General features: G+C 38.6%; 2 pseudogenes; both read right to left on the reverse strand.

The window, feature by feature from the left end:
* Positions 1 to 210: 210 nt before the first annotated feature.
* LOC121481121 lies at positions 211 to 1,946 on the reverse strand (annotated as a pseudogene).
* Positions 1,947 to 11,514: 9,568 nt separating this feature from the next.
* Positions 11,515 to 13,359, reverse strand: LOC121481637 (annotated as a pseudogene).
* Positions 13,360 to 14,844: the final 1,485 nt, after the last annotated feature.

The following is a 14,844-nucleotide window of genomic DNA, read 5'->3' on the forward strand; positions in this document are numbered from 1 at the left end:
TATATAATTAAATATGTTAAGATATTGGGTAGCTGGAATATTGCAATAAAATGAGTCAAATGAATTTCTTGTTTTTTTTTTCAGTGCATAAATAAGTTATATTTACACTATATTGTAGTATATTATGTGTAATAGATTATGTCTTAGAAAAAACAACGTACCTATCTTATTAAAGGTACTTTACTGCTAAAAATGCTAACCATCATCTGAGCTTTCAGTGAGTCAGAATCCTTTTGCTGGTGGAGGGTCTTGCCTCATTGTTGATGGCTGCTGACTGATCTGGGTGGTGTCTGCTGAAGGTCAAGGTGGCTGTGATGATTTCTTAAAATAAGACAATAATGAGGTTTGCTGCATTAGTTGACTCTTCTGGTCATGAACAATTTCTCTGGAACATGTGATGCTATTTGATAGCATTTTACCCACAGGAGAATGTTTTTCACGATTGGAGTTGATTCTTTCAAACCCTGCAACTGCTTTATCTGCTAAATCTGTATAATATTCCAAATCCTTTTTGTTGTCATTTCAACAATCTTCCCAGCATCCTCATCAGGGGTAGATTCCATGTCAAGAAACCACTTTCTTTGCTCAGTGTTTGAAGCAACTCCTCATTTGTTCAAGTTTTACTCTGAGATTGCAGCAGTTTGCTCTTTCCTTCAGGCTCCACTTCTAATTTTAGTTCTCTAGCTTCCCCCACCACATCTGCAGTTACCTCGTCTACTGAGTCTTGAGCTCTTCAAAGAGGTTTGGAACCAGCTTCTACCAAACTATTGTTAATGTTGGTATTTTGACCCCTTCCCATGAATCATGAATGTTTATAATGGCATCTAGAATGGTGAATCCTTTCCAGAAGGTTTTTAGTTTGTGTTGCTCAGATCCATTTGAAGAATCAGTATCTATGGAAGCTATAATTTTATGAAATGTATTTTTTAATTAATAAGATTTGAAAGTCAGAGTTACTCCTTGATCCATGGGCTGAAGAATGGGTATAGTGCTAGTAGGCATGGACGTAATGTCTTTGTCCATCCTCATTAGAGCTCTTGGTGCATTGTCCAAGAGCAGTCATAATTTTAAATACATTTTTATTTCTGAGCAACAGGTCTCAAACAGTAGGCTTAAAATATTCAGTAAACCATGTTGTATATGGATGTGCTGTCATCCAAGATTTATTGTTCTATTTACAGAGCACAGGCAGAGTAGATTTTGCATAATTTTTTGCATAATTTTTAAGAGCCTCGGATTGAGCATTGGCTTCAACTTAAAATCAGCAGCTGCATTAGCTCCTATCAAGAAACTCAGCTTGACCTTTGAAACTTTGAACCAGGCATTGATTTCTCTTCTCTAGCTGTGAAAGTACTAGATAGGATCTTCTTTCAGTAGAAGGCTGTTTCATTTACATGGAAAATCTGTTGTTCATTGTAGCCACCTTCATCAATTATCTTAGCTGGATCTTCTGGATAACTTGCTGCAGCTTCTACATCAACACTTGATGTTTCATCTTGCATGCTTATGTGATAGAGACAGTTTCTTTCCTTAGACCCCATGAATAAACCTCTGATAGCTTCCAACTTTTCTTCTGCAGCTTCCTCACCTCTCTCAGTCTTCACAGAATTGAAGAGAGTTAGGGTGCCTGGTCTGGATTAGGCTCTGGTTTAAGAGAATATTGTGACTGGTTTGATCTTCTATCCAGACCACTCAAACTTTCTTCATATCAGCAATGAGACTCTTGTGCTTTCTTGCCGTTTGTGTGTTCTTTGGAGCAGCACTTTTAATTTCTTTCAAGAACTTTTCCTTTGCACTCACAACTCAGCTAACTGGTGCAAGAGGCCTAGCTTTCCACCTATGTTGGCTTTTGACATGTCTTCCTTTCTATGCTTAATCATTTCTAGCCTTTGATTTTAAATGAGAGATGTGTGACTCTTCCTTTCACTTGAATGCTTAAAGGTCATTGCAGGATTCTTAATTGGCCTAATTTCAGTATTGTGTTTTAGGGAATAGGGAGACCTGAGGAAAGGAACAGAGACAAGGAGGAATGGTTGGTTAATGGAACAGTCAGAACAGACACAACATTTATCAGTTATTTCACCATCTTACATGGGTGTGGTTCATGGCACCCCAAAACAGCTATAATAGTAACATCTGAGATCACTGCTAACAGATCACTGTAACAAATATAAGAACAAAGAAAATTTTTGAAATGTTACGAGAACTACCAAAATGTGACAAAGAGACACAAAGCGGGCAAATGCTTTTGGGAAAATGGTGCTGATAGATTTGCTCAATGCAAAATTACCACAAAACTTCAATTTGTAGAGAATGCAGTATCTATGAAGTGAAATAAAATAAGGTATTCCTATACATTTTTAACTGGCAGAAAGGCTAGTGTGCCAAAGTGAGAAATGATAGGAGTTGAGTTTGGAAAGCAAGGCAGGGGATAAATAACAAAGTGCCTTTCAAGCCACATAAGTAAATTGAATTTTTTTCTGACTTTGGTGGGAAGCCAGTCTTTGTGAAGCTCATGTTGGCTATTACCTAAAAACTTTAACCAAAGGGGGTTCATCTATTAAGAATGTATTCAGCTCTTGGGGTACCTGGGTGGCTCAGTTGGTTAAGTTCTGTCTTTGGCTGGGTTCATGATCCCAGGGTCCTGGGACTGAGCCCCACATTGGGCTCCCACTCAGTGAGGAGTCTGCTTCTCCCTCTCCCTCTGCCTCTATCCCTGCTGTGCATACTCTCTCTCATTCACTCTCAAATAAATAAATAAAATCTGAAGAGAAAAAGAATGCATTCAGCTCTTAACCAGAGGAAACAAACTGAGGGTTTCTGGAGGGGAGGGAATGGGGGCATGGGGTAACTGGGTGATGGGCATTAAAAAGGACACATGATGTAATGAGCACTGGGTGTTAAATGCAACTGATATATCACTGATCTCTACATCCGAAACTAATAATAATACATTATATGTTAATTAATTGAATTTAAATAAAAAAATAAGTGTTAAAAAAGATAATTTATAGGTTTAAATGCTTAACTTAGAGGACAGGGAAGGAAGTCAGTGACAATGGTAACTAGATTTATTGTGGTGATCACTTTGTATTGTATGCAAATGTAGAATTAATGTAGAATTACTGTATTGCACACCTGAAACTAATATAATGTTATATATCAACTTTACTTCATTATAAATCCATCATAGAATAAAATAAAAATTTTTTTGATCCTAGGAGTTTCAGAAAAATATCAAAATATCACTGCATGACATATTTTAAAAAATAAATAATAAATTTTATTATTATAAAAAATGCATTCAACTGAAAACAACAGAGAACCCTATAAACAATGGCTAAAATAAGACAAGAGTTTTATTTGCCTTATGCAATAAGAACACTGACCGTGCCTTGTCAGTCCAAATCTGTTCAATGATATCAGCAAGGATCTAGGCTTATTCCACTTTCCTGTGCCCTACCCTTAGGATGTGGCTTTTATCTCTCAGTTGCAATATGGCTGTTTCATGTTTGGATACCATGACCACAGTCTTGGTAGGAAGAGAAGAGCAAAGTGTGGAAAGTGTGTGGTTATTAGTCTGCTCTTTCTGAAAGCTCTTTTGGAAGTTCTGCTTAGGATTATTCTGATTACTTCTCCTTGACCAGAACTGGGTCAAATGGTTACCTTTAAGAATGAGAGCATCTCAGAAGCCAAATACTGAGCTGCTTTACTCTGTATCCCTGAACAGAATCAGGGTTCCATTAGTAAGAAAGAAGGGGGGAATGGATACTGCATAGACAACTAGCAGTGTCTGCCACTGGGGTAAAGACTGCAAACAAAGGGTCACATTTGCAGGCTATTTTAGGAACCATGGAAAGATGATAGAACTTAGACTAAGGTAATAGCCAATAGTAGTAAGAAATCATCAGATTTATGATATTAAAAAAAAAAAGAGAGAGGGAACAAGATCTTAATAATGGATTTGTTATTATTAAATAGAGATGGTTTCCACATTTTTATCCTGCTTCCCAGGTGAAAAATGGTAATATTTACTGAGATGTGAAGACTTGGGAGGAGCAGATTTGGGAGGAAAAGAAATCTAGAATCTAATTTAGGTACAGATGTCACCATTGCCTTCATTGACATCAGTCAGAGGCAGAAGCACTTTCACTGAGGAGTCAGCAGACCTGCTGTGGTAGATTATTTAGAGATAAGGCTAGTGATGGACATAACTTGAACTTTTCAAACTCCTTAATCCATCACCTCATACAAAGCAGCCACCAGCTGTAACAAAGAAGTCAGTTTGAAACTTGGGACCTTCAATCAAATGAATTCTCTGACATAATTATAGTTTTGGTGTAACTGGCCTTTTTAAGTAAGAAATACTCTCTTGGACTTGGGAGCTGGGTGATTTTATCTTAATTAGGTAGGTTCCTGTGCTTTGAAAGAAACTGTACAAGAAAATGAATGTGGTAGGGGAATACGCATGGATGCAAAAGCTAAAGGAATGGGTATTTTCACTTTAAAGAGCACTCAAAAGCGGATAATTAAAATGTGAAATAGTGGAATGAAACTGAAATTAATCCTTTTGGATGCTGCTTCCATCATATTGTTATGGTACCACAGTGCTGTTAGGATTATTAACATATAATGGCTTATTAACATATAATGATTCTTAATCCTGAGTCAAGTCAGAATTTCTTGGCCTACTTTTAAAAATCCTCCAGGGTATGGCTCCATGTAACCATATTTCTCACTTTGTACTGGAAAGTGTCTGGAAGGTGGTCCTCCTGTTTCTGTTTAGTGTAGCCCCTGTAGCTGTACCCATTGATGGATCGGTTGCTGTTCCCACCCACTGATGGATCGGTGGGTACAGCTACAGGGGCTAGACTGTAGATGAAGGCTATTCCATGTTTTATACAGACCTCATGTGACCTGTAGATTTATCAGCAGTTTTAGCACCATCATCAGATCAGGATTTAACATTAAGTCTTATTGTGTGTATCAAATCACAGTGATGTACACTTCAACTATCTTACAACTTTACTTGTCAATTACACCTCGCTAAAGCTGAAATTAAAAAAAAAGAATGAAGTCCTATTGCCTACCAGACCCCAAGACCTGGGACACCTAGACAAGCCCTCCGAAGTTCTTTAATTATCCGTCGCATCACATCATTGCACTTGCACTGTGTTTCTACCTCTACCCCATGCCCTACACCAGCCAATTGTTTTGCATGATACTATTGTTTCCTTTGAGGATTGAGGATGCTGCTCTGCTCTCCAATCCACATAGTTCTTCCTACTCTTGTTACCTTGGGGGGCTGTATTATTTAGTCTCAGTTACTGGCGTTTTTCTCCCCTGTGATAAATGCACACGTCTCCCAGAACCACACACAATTCCCGATGACTCTCACAGAGCTGCCGCAGACTCTTGTCACCGTGTCTTGTCTTGTGGATCAACTTTAGTTCTGAGGTTTGCCTGAATGATATGTAAGTTTATTTTGCTCTTGCACTCTGTGTTGCAAACTCATTTTTAGGTTTTGTAGTATCTCTCTTCTCCCACCTCCTGGACTACTGTTGCTGTTCCCACTTGGCTGATCTTCTCACATGATATGACCATTCTCTCCTCTGTAATTTTTCTTTTTCTTGCTATTCACCTGACTTGGAAAGGGCTTCTTTTTTTCTCTGTTTTAGATCCTACCTACCTGACAAGATACAGCTCCAGTTCTAGTTTTTAAACCTCAATCAATTTCTAGTTCCAATGTATTGCCTCTTCATCTGACTTCTAATAGGTGAGCACTTTGATTATGGACCCATTTTTAAAATGTTTCCTGAGTATATACGTATCTCTATTACTTAATAATGAGCTTTTGTGGCCATAAAATAAAATGCATGTTTACATGATTTGACTTGAGGTAAAACTTCCCAAGTGGAATTTTGAATTTTCTCTCTCCAGGCCAGATCTTACCCGGTAGCTGTACTTTCCCTGTCCACCACCTTACATGTCTGTTGAAAAAGGTACTATTGTAATCTTCGTGATTTTTAGTTGGGTAATGGTTTCTTAGATATGACACCAAAACGCAAGCAATAAAAGAAAAAATAAATCAACTGGACATCATCAAAATTAAAAACTTGTGTGCTTCAAAGGACACCATCAAAAAGTGAGGCAATCCACAGAATGAGAGAATTTTTTTTGCAAATCATATCTGATAAGGACTTGTATCTAAAACACATAAAAGATGCTTATAATTCAATAATTAAAAGACAAGTAACACAACTGAAAAGACTTGACTAAACATTTCTCCAAAGCAGGGATACAAATGGCATATGAAGGGATGCTCAACATCATTAGTCATCAGGGAAATGCAAATCAAAACCACAATAAGACACAGCTTTACCCACTTACCACTGAAACGGTTATATGTAATAAAAAGAGATAATAACAAGTGTTGGCAAGAATTTGGAGAATTTGAAACCCTCATAAACTAGTAGTGGGAATGTAACATGGCACAGCTGCTTAGAAAACAGTTTGGCAGTTTCTCAAATGTTTAAACATAGAGTTACCATATGATCCAGAAATTCTACTCCTAGGTATATATCTATGAGAAATATTTTCATAGAAACAACTGATCATGAATGTTCTTAGCAGCTTTAATCATATTAGCCAAAAAGTGGAGACAGCCTCAATGTCCATCAACTGATGAATGGACAAATAAAATGTGATATATCTATACAACAGAATATTATTTGGCAATAAGAATAATTGAAATACTGATTTAAGCTAAAGCATGAGGGGGGCACTTGACGGGATGAGCACTAGGTGTTATTCTGTATGTTGGTAAATTGAACACCAATAAAAAATAAATTTATTATATAAAAAAAATGATGCTAAATGAGAGAAGCCATTCACAAAGGACCAAATATTGTATGGTTCCATTTACATGAAATGTTTAAAATAGGCAACTCTATAGCAGCAGGAAGTAGTGTTGCCTAGCACTGGGGAAGACCATGGGTGATTAGAAGGGTGATGGCTAAAGAGTATGGAGTTTCTTTTTGGGGTAATAAAAATGTTCTAAAATTGGCTGTGGTGATGGGTGTACAACCTGTTAACACCATTAAAAGCAACTGAATTTTACACTTTAAAATGGTGAATTGTATGGTATGTGAATTATATTTTAATAATAGTGTTTTACAAAGAACAAAAACAAAACCTCCACTCTGCTGTTAAAGGGATTCAGTCATTCCCCACCAAGAAAGAAAAGATACCGCTAGATATTTCTCTGTGGTGGATGCTAAGATGAGTACTCAGGACCACACTTGAAAGCCAGAAAGATTTTTTTCTCCCAGCTGCTCAGGGTATCAGATTGCTGGTGGCCCAGAGCAAAAGTCTCTCTCTGGGAATTGCCTTCACTTGATGAAACTACTTCTTTAAGGTTGCACCTCATCCCAAGCATCCTAGTTCACATCCCATGATGGAGCAATGTGGGAGTCTAGAGGCCAGATGCCCCTGCCATCATTGAGGACACATCTGAAGGGTCATCTCAGTTCCAGAGCTACTCCCGGGATCAACTGGAATGGTGTCACACCTCAGTTTTCCTTACACTTTTACAGTACTATTCTAAATAACATTCCTCGATATACCTTCTCCATACAAATCTCCATCTCAGAGTCTGCTTCCCAAGGACTTCAACTTAAAAACACCAATATTGAATGACTATGACTTATTCTTATCTTCTTTAATATAGGCGGTCCTTGTCAGTTCAGTTACTTAGTAGGGACTCAAAATGTTTGATGAATTCTTCTTCAGAGATTGACTTGTTTACTATCTATGTAGAGAATTAATTTATAGACAATGGCCGTCGATCTTCTATTCGATCCCTGAAAGTGGTTATTTCTGAGGGTTGAGTTGTCTGACCTCTGGTTTTGTTCTGTACTTTTGGCAAACTCAGCCATCTCCTTTTTTTAAAAATTTTTATTTATTTATGATAGTCACACAGAGAGAGAGAGAGAGAGAGAGAGAGAGAGAGAGAGAGAGGCAGAGACACAGGCAGAGGGAGAAGCAGGCTCCATGCACCGGGAGCCCGACGTGGGATTCGATCCCGGGTCTCCAGGATTGCGCCCTGGGCCAAAGGCAGGCGCTAAACCGCTGTGCCACCCAGGGATCCCAAACTCAGCCATTTCCACAATTTCAGTTACCAAATAAATCTTTCTCCTGGTGAATGTCATATCCTTGCCAGGCTGCTAGACATCTCCACTTGCCTGTCTTGTGTATTCCTAATTAAGATTGAATGCTAGTCTGTGCTGTGCCTACAGGTTGGGAGAATTAAGGGTGGTAGTGAGGGATGGAGGATGGAGGTGAAACTTTCTGAGTGATCCCCTTAGGACTCTAAGAACAGAGAAGAATGTAAGTAAAATGTGAAATGTATCTGGAAGCTTGTGCGGAGGCTGCCAAAGAGTGGGAATGAAGGCATGCTGAATGAATTATAGAAGAGCTAGCCAGGACTTGCAATTAGGACTGAGAGGTAGACACATTGTAATCAGAGCAGTTAGAAATTGTGGCTTGCAGCTTGAGCACTTCCTTAGAAGCAGCCAGGAGTATTTATCTCTAGAAGTGTCAGCTGTGGTAGATGTGACCACAACCTCTGACTCAATAAACTAAAACCCATTGTCCTATTTTAAGTTGATACCCTCAAAATATGCATTTATCAATTACTGGCCCCATTCTTTTTCTGGTTATTCATCCTTGAAAAATTCAAGAAATCTTTTGTCTCTTTCAAAGACATTGTTCCTCATATCCAGAAAAATCTCACTATTTTTGTGAATCTCATTCTTTCTCCTATTCAGTAGAACTGAATTATAGTGACCGCTGCTTTATTGTGTATCACCAATTTCCAGGATTCATTAAATATTTATTTATTTAAAAATTATGTTTCTTTCCCCCCCCTCCCCTCCCAAAATTATGTTTCTTTTTAAAAAAGGTTATTTATTTATTTGAGAGAGTGTGTGCAGGGGGAGAGGCAGAGGGAGAAGCAGACTTCCTGCTGAGCGGGGAGCCTGATGTGGAGCTCGATGCCAGGACCTCAGGATCATGACCTGAACTGAAGGCAGACGCTTAACCGACAGGCCACCCAGATGCCCCAATCACATAGTTATTTATTAGCATTTGCCATATATCAGAAAATACTGAAAAACATTCTTCACAATGAAAAATAACATATATCGATCTCAGCTCATAGTCTAAAGAAGAAATAGATGTTAATAAAATAATTTTATAAATCAATGTAAAATTGCTACTGTGACTGGTACTATGTAGCAGAGATATGTCTTAACAGAGAGATTTTGATCAGGAAGAGGCTCTTGAGGATATGAAGATATGAAGATATATCTGTAAGACATGATAAATAGGCATTAATTAGACAAGGAAGAGGAGGAAGGATATTCTCATCAGAGGGATAGTTTGTGAAAAGAACCTTGGTAAGAGGTAACATGACACAATGAAGGAATTAAAGGAGGAAGGCATGGCCAGGGCATTGAAAGTGTAGGAGCTGTTGCTAGACAATAAGGTGAAAGGAACACATAAGCCACATAATTTGTCTCTATTCCAGGAGCACCACTAATATTAATGTTTTTATATATATATATATCTTATATATATATAAATAATGTTTATACATTATTTGTTCTACTAATGTTCCTACATTGAGATGTGACATGCCTGGTGTTCATAATGAACAGATCACTAGCTGCTGTGTGAGACTGGATTGGGGAGGCTGGTGAGGGTGGATGGAGATAGAGCGCTTAGCAGACGTCTAATCATACATATGAGAGACGAGGGTGTCATGGCATTTTTTGGCTGTGGTGGAGATAGGAAGGCACAGACATATTTGAAAGACATTTAAGAGGTTATGATTTTTGTGATGGATTCAGGGAGAGAGAGGAAAGCATCAAAAATGATTTTGAGGTATCTGGCTTTTTCCACAGGATAAATTATGGTAGCATTTATGACATAGGGAACACTGGAGATGAAGCTTAGATTTTTTGGGGGAAGATTATGAGGTAACTTTGGATATGCTGGATTTAAAGTGCTTTCAAAACTTCCAAAAGATGGTGGTTAAGGAGAGATGCTGGTTAAATGGGCAGCTGGATAGGCAAATCTAGACAAGTGTGGGCTTGGCATGGAAGAGGCTCATTAGGTTATGGGGGATAACTGACACTGTAGTGTATTTTTGCTTAGGGAGAGAGCAGAGTGAGGACAGGAGACAGCCTAAAACTGAGACTTGAGGAACTCTAAGACCTAATGGCAAGGCAGAAGGCAGAGAAAAAGAGTTATCAAAGCAGAAGAAAAACCAGGAATGCCTTCAATCACAGAACTCGGGGAGAGCACACTGTGTGGTAAGCAAGACAAAAAAGATCTCTAGTTGGAGAAAAAACGTCATTTGTGTCCAGTCTTATGAACGATACTGATGATCTTATTTAGAGCTGTTTTGTTGAAAGGATGAGACCAAAAACAGATAAGAGGTTTGAAGAATGGGTTGTTGTTGTTGAAGTATGTGAACTATGTGAACTCTCTTGGGTTATGCATGTATGAGAAGAGAGAGATAGGGCTTCCAATGAAGAGCAATGAAGGGTAAATGAGGGATTTCTTTCTTTCTTTTTTCCTTTTTTCAATGGCAGAGAGAGTTTCGACATAGTAGCATGAAACAGTTTGAGAAATACAAGCAGAAAGTATCTGAAACAGGAAGGATGGTTTATGTAGTTGTTAAAATGAATAAGTGAATAAAATGAATATAGCAGATCTGTACATACTAAAAGGAAACAATCTGTGATATATATATACACACATATATGTGTGTGTGTGTATTTTTTTTCTTTTCAGGAACTGGTATTTATTATCAAAGTCATATTCCGAAACGACAAATACCCACCATTTGCTTCAACGTGGATGGAACTGGAGGGTATTATGCTGAGTGAAGTAAGTCAATCGGAGAAGGACAAACAGTGTATGTTCTCATTCATTTGGGGAATATAAATAATAGTGAAAGGGAATATAAGGGAAGGGAGAAGAAATGTGTGGGAAATATCAGAAAAGGAGACAGAACATAAAGACTCCTAACTCTGGGAAATGAACTAGGGGTGGTGGAGGGGGAGGGGGGCGGGGGGTGGGGGTGAATGGGTGACGGGCACTGAGGGGGACACTTGACGGGATGAGCACTGGGTGTTATTCTGTATGTTGGTAAATTGAACACCAATTAAAAATTAATTTATTAAAAAAAATAGAACCACCAAAAAAAAAAAACCCAGCAAAGTCATATTCCATGTCAACAAGATGCCACAACTATAAAAAATATTGCTCACGTTGCAATCTCAATGCAAAATGGAACCCCAGTAATTAAAAAAGTAATTCAAATTACCACCAAAAGCACTTGATTTTTTAAAACATCTTTATACATCCAGCCAACAGATTAAAATGGTTAAAAAGAAAAAATACAAATTCAAAGGTCTGGTATTGATGTTTAAAAAAGAAAACTGCTTAAGCTTTTCTATTGATTCGAACATCAATCTCTAGGTCACTCAGTTTCATACCATTCATCATCCAGTAGGCTCTCTCAATCACCTCTGGTGACTCAAACTGAACCACACCGCACCCTTTAGACTTCCCATTCTCCATCTTGGTGTCAGCATACAGCATGTGACCACATTCATTGAATTTGTCTTTTAGCATCTTCCATGTAAAATCAAATGGGAGATTTCTCACAAATATCTGGCAGGCCTTCGTGCACACCCAAGGAGCATGGCCTCCAGCTCTGCCAAAGAAACCTACAAAGTTTCCTCCAAGATTGCTATTGCTATGCTCCATCTTGATGGCACGGTCAAAGCTAGCACTGCCGCTGCCACTGCCACCCATGGCCAGGCCCATATGCTCAATCCCAACATCTAGGGCTGGACCTATGGCAGGACTCATGTGCTCCAGGCCCAAGCATTTGAGACTGTTGGTGCCCATTTGCTGCAGGCCCATGCGCTCCAGGTTGTTGGTGCCCATGTGCTCCAGGCCAGTGGCCATGCGATCCACTATGGGGCCCATGCATTGCAGGCCAGTCTCTGTGCTGGGGGCACTATGTACTCCATGCTCAGGCCCATGCACTCCACACCAGAGTGGATGCACTCCATGGTCTGGCCCATGTGCTTGATGCTGGAGGCCATGTGGTTGAGGGTGCTGGAGCCCATGTGTTCAACTAATCCCACACAGTCCATGACCAGGCCCACGTGCTCAGTCTCAGAGCCCACACGACCCATGGCATAGCCCAGGCCTGTGCCCATGTGCTCCATCCTGCCCCCCCCCATGCGGTTAATGCTAGGGCCCATTCTCTTGATCCCAGGGACACTGCCTCCATCTCCATTGTTTATTCTGCCCATGTTCATCCCAGATCCAAATCGATCCATGCTTTCTATCCACCACCAAAAGGTCCCTCCATGTCTCCCATTTTATTTATTTCAAATCCTATGCCTTCCATTCCCATTCCTGTGGGTTCAGTTTCCCATGCCAATGCCTTTATTCAGGTGATTGTCATCAGTAGGCTGTCCTCCTGCGTCTAACCCCAAGACAATACCATGAAGTCCATGGGGAAGTTGCTGTGGATGCTCAGGAAGAAAAAAATTTCTCTTTGGTAGGGCCCTTTCATCCATTTTCACGTGCATTGGTCTATCAAATAGTAGTTGACCATTATACATCAATAGAGCTTGCACAGCTTCAGTGGATTGCTCAAAAGTAATAGTGCCTATTCCATGACTTTTTTCATCTTTATCCTCAAGAATGTCTGCTTGGACCACCTTGAAGCAGACATGGTCTTCTTCTGGCCATCTTTATAATCCAGATTTGCTACAAATACTGTGCTTCCAAGTGTTCCAGCCTTTTGCATTGCTCTCCTGGCATGTTCACTGTCAGAATCTTCCTTGACTTTCAGTGGTCTTCCACTCAGACTATGATTTTTAGAACTTCTGCAGCTTTTTAAATGTTTTCTTTCATCTTGAATTCAACCACGGCATATACTTTCCTTCAGAGTCCACTAAGAGCTCCATGTATGTTACCTCACCAACTTTTTCTTTAACCAGCCCTTTAAGTGAATGCCATTTCACAGCAAAAGATATGTTTGTAATGAAGGCTCTGTGACTTTTAGTTGGATTAGCCTATGGCTCAAAGCGATTGCCTCCTCTTTTTATATTTTTCTCCTTCCTATTCTCATTCTGAGTAGGTCGCTCTCATTCACCCTTTGGCCAGGAGCCCCATTGCCTGTTGGCATACCAGCACGCCACTCTCCTTTTCCATTTTGGTCTCTGTCATCACCACCTCTGCCAGGGCTTTGACACCTGCTGCCATTTTCTCCACTTCTGGGCTTTGTCTCCAAGATATATTTTTAAGAGAAACAGAAATATGCAGAGCACTATTATAGGTATTACCATTTGCATATCAATCTGTATATGCATACATGTCTGGCAGGGTGGACACTTAGATTGTTTCCAACACCTCCCCACCCCCACCCCCATTTTTTAAATGATTTATTTATTTTTGGAGAGAGCAAGAAAGAGAGAGCGTGCATGCATAGGCATGAACATGTAGAGGGGTAAATGTCGGGTGGGGGGAGAGAATCTCCAGTCTACTGTCTGCTGAGCCCAATGTGGGGCTTGATCTCAGGTCACTGAGATCATGACTTGAGCCAAAAGCAAGAGAGGCTTAACTGTGCCACTCAGGTGCCCCTCCAAAACTTTTTCTTAAAACTATAAATAATTTTGCAGGAACACCCTTGTTTATATCTTTGCAAACATAGATGTGCATATCTATAAGATAGATTCCTAGAAGTGGTATTTGTGGTCTATGAATGTTTATTAAAATTTGATAGTTGTCAAGTTTTTTCCTCAGAGAAATTATTTCAGTTATATATTCTTAAGAACATACAAGAGTAATTGTTTCTCTATGTACTGGTTGACACAGTGTTATCAAATTACCACATTACAGAATAAGAAATCATCTGTCAATGTTTTAATTTTATTTCTTGAATTTTGATTACGTTTACATATTTTTGATGTGTGTAAATGGCATTAGTATTTTTTGAAATTTTAATTCCAGTGTTGTACCATACAGTGTTACATAGTATTTCGTTTTAAATTAACTATTTATTCATGACTTTGTCTTTTTTCTGGTATTGGATCGTTGATTTTTTTCTTAATGATTAGTAAGTACTTATATATTAAGGGAATGATCCTATTAACTATCATATTTACTTGCATATTTCTAATTGGTCATTTCTTGTTTGATATTGCTTCTGGGGAATTATTTTTGTTGTGTTAAAATTTAAAGCTTATTTTATAAAGTAATGTTTATGAATTTTGTATATCACCCTCCTCTGAAACAGTTTAAAAATATTTTTTTCTGGTAAATGTATGGTTTTTACTTTACTTTTATGTTTCAATAGTTAACCTACTATATTATAGCATTAAGAGTGAGGTAAGGATACAATTTTTTTCCAGGTGACTATCTGGTTTTTTCAACACCATTTATTAAATAATTCCTCTTTACCTACTAATTTGAAATGCCACTTTATTGAGTAATAAACAATTGACATATATGGGTCTATTTCTGGACTATCTATACTATCCATTACCAAACCATTCTAATAAATTTGCTTTATGTTTTCACATCTTGTGGCTTTAAATTTTATGATTTTTTTCTTTCTCATTTCTTTCCTGATTTATTTTAGCTTATTAAGAAAAAAAAAACCCTTCTTTTGTCTTATTTCTCCCTTGAATCCTTTTATGTGCTTTGAACTTTTATATCATACAGGCCATTTCTGATATTTATACTTGC

Source organism: Vulpes lagopus, chromosome 23 (assembly GCF_018345385.1).
Source record: "Vulpes lagopus strain Blue_001 chromosome 23, ASM1834538v1, whole genome shotgun sequence".
NCBI lineage: Eukaryota > Metazoa > Chordata > Mammalia > Carnivora > Canidae > Vulpes > Vulpes lagopus.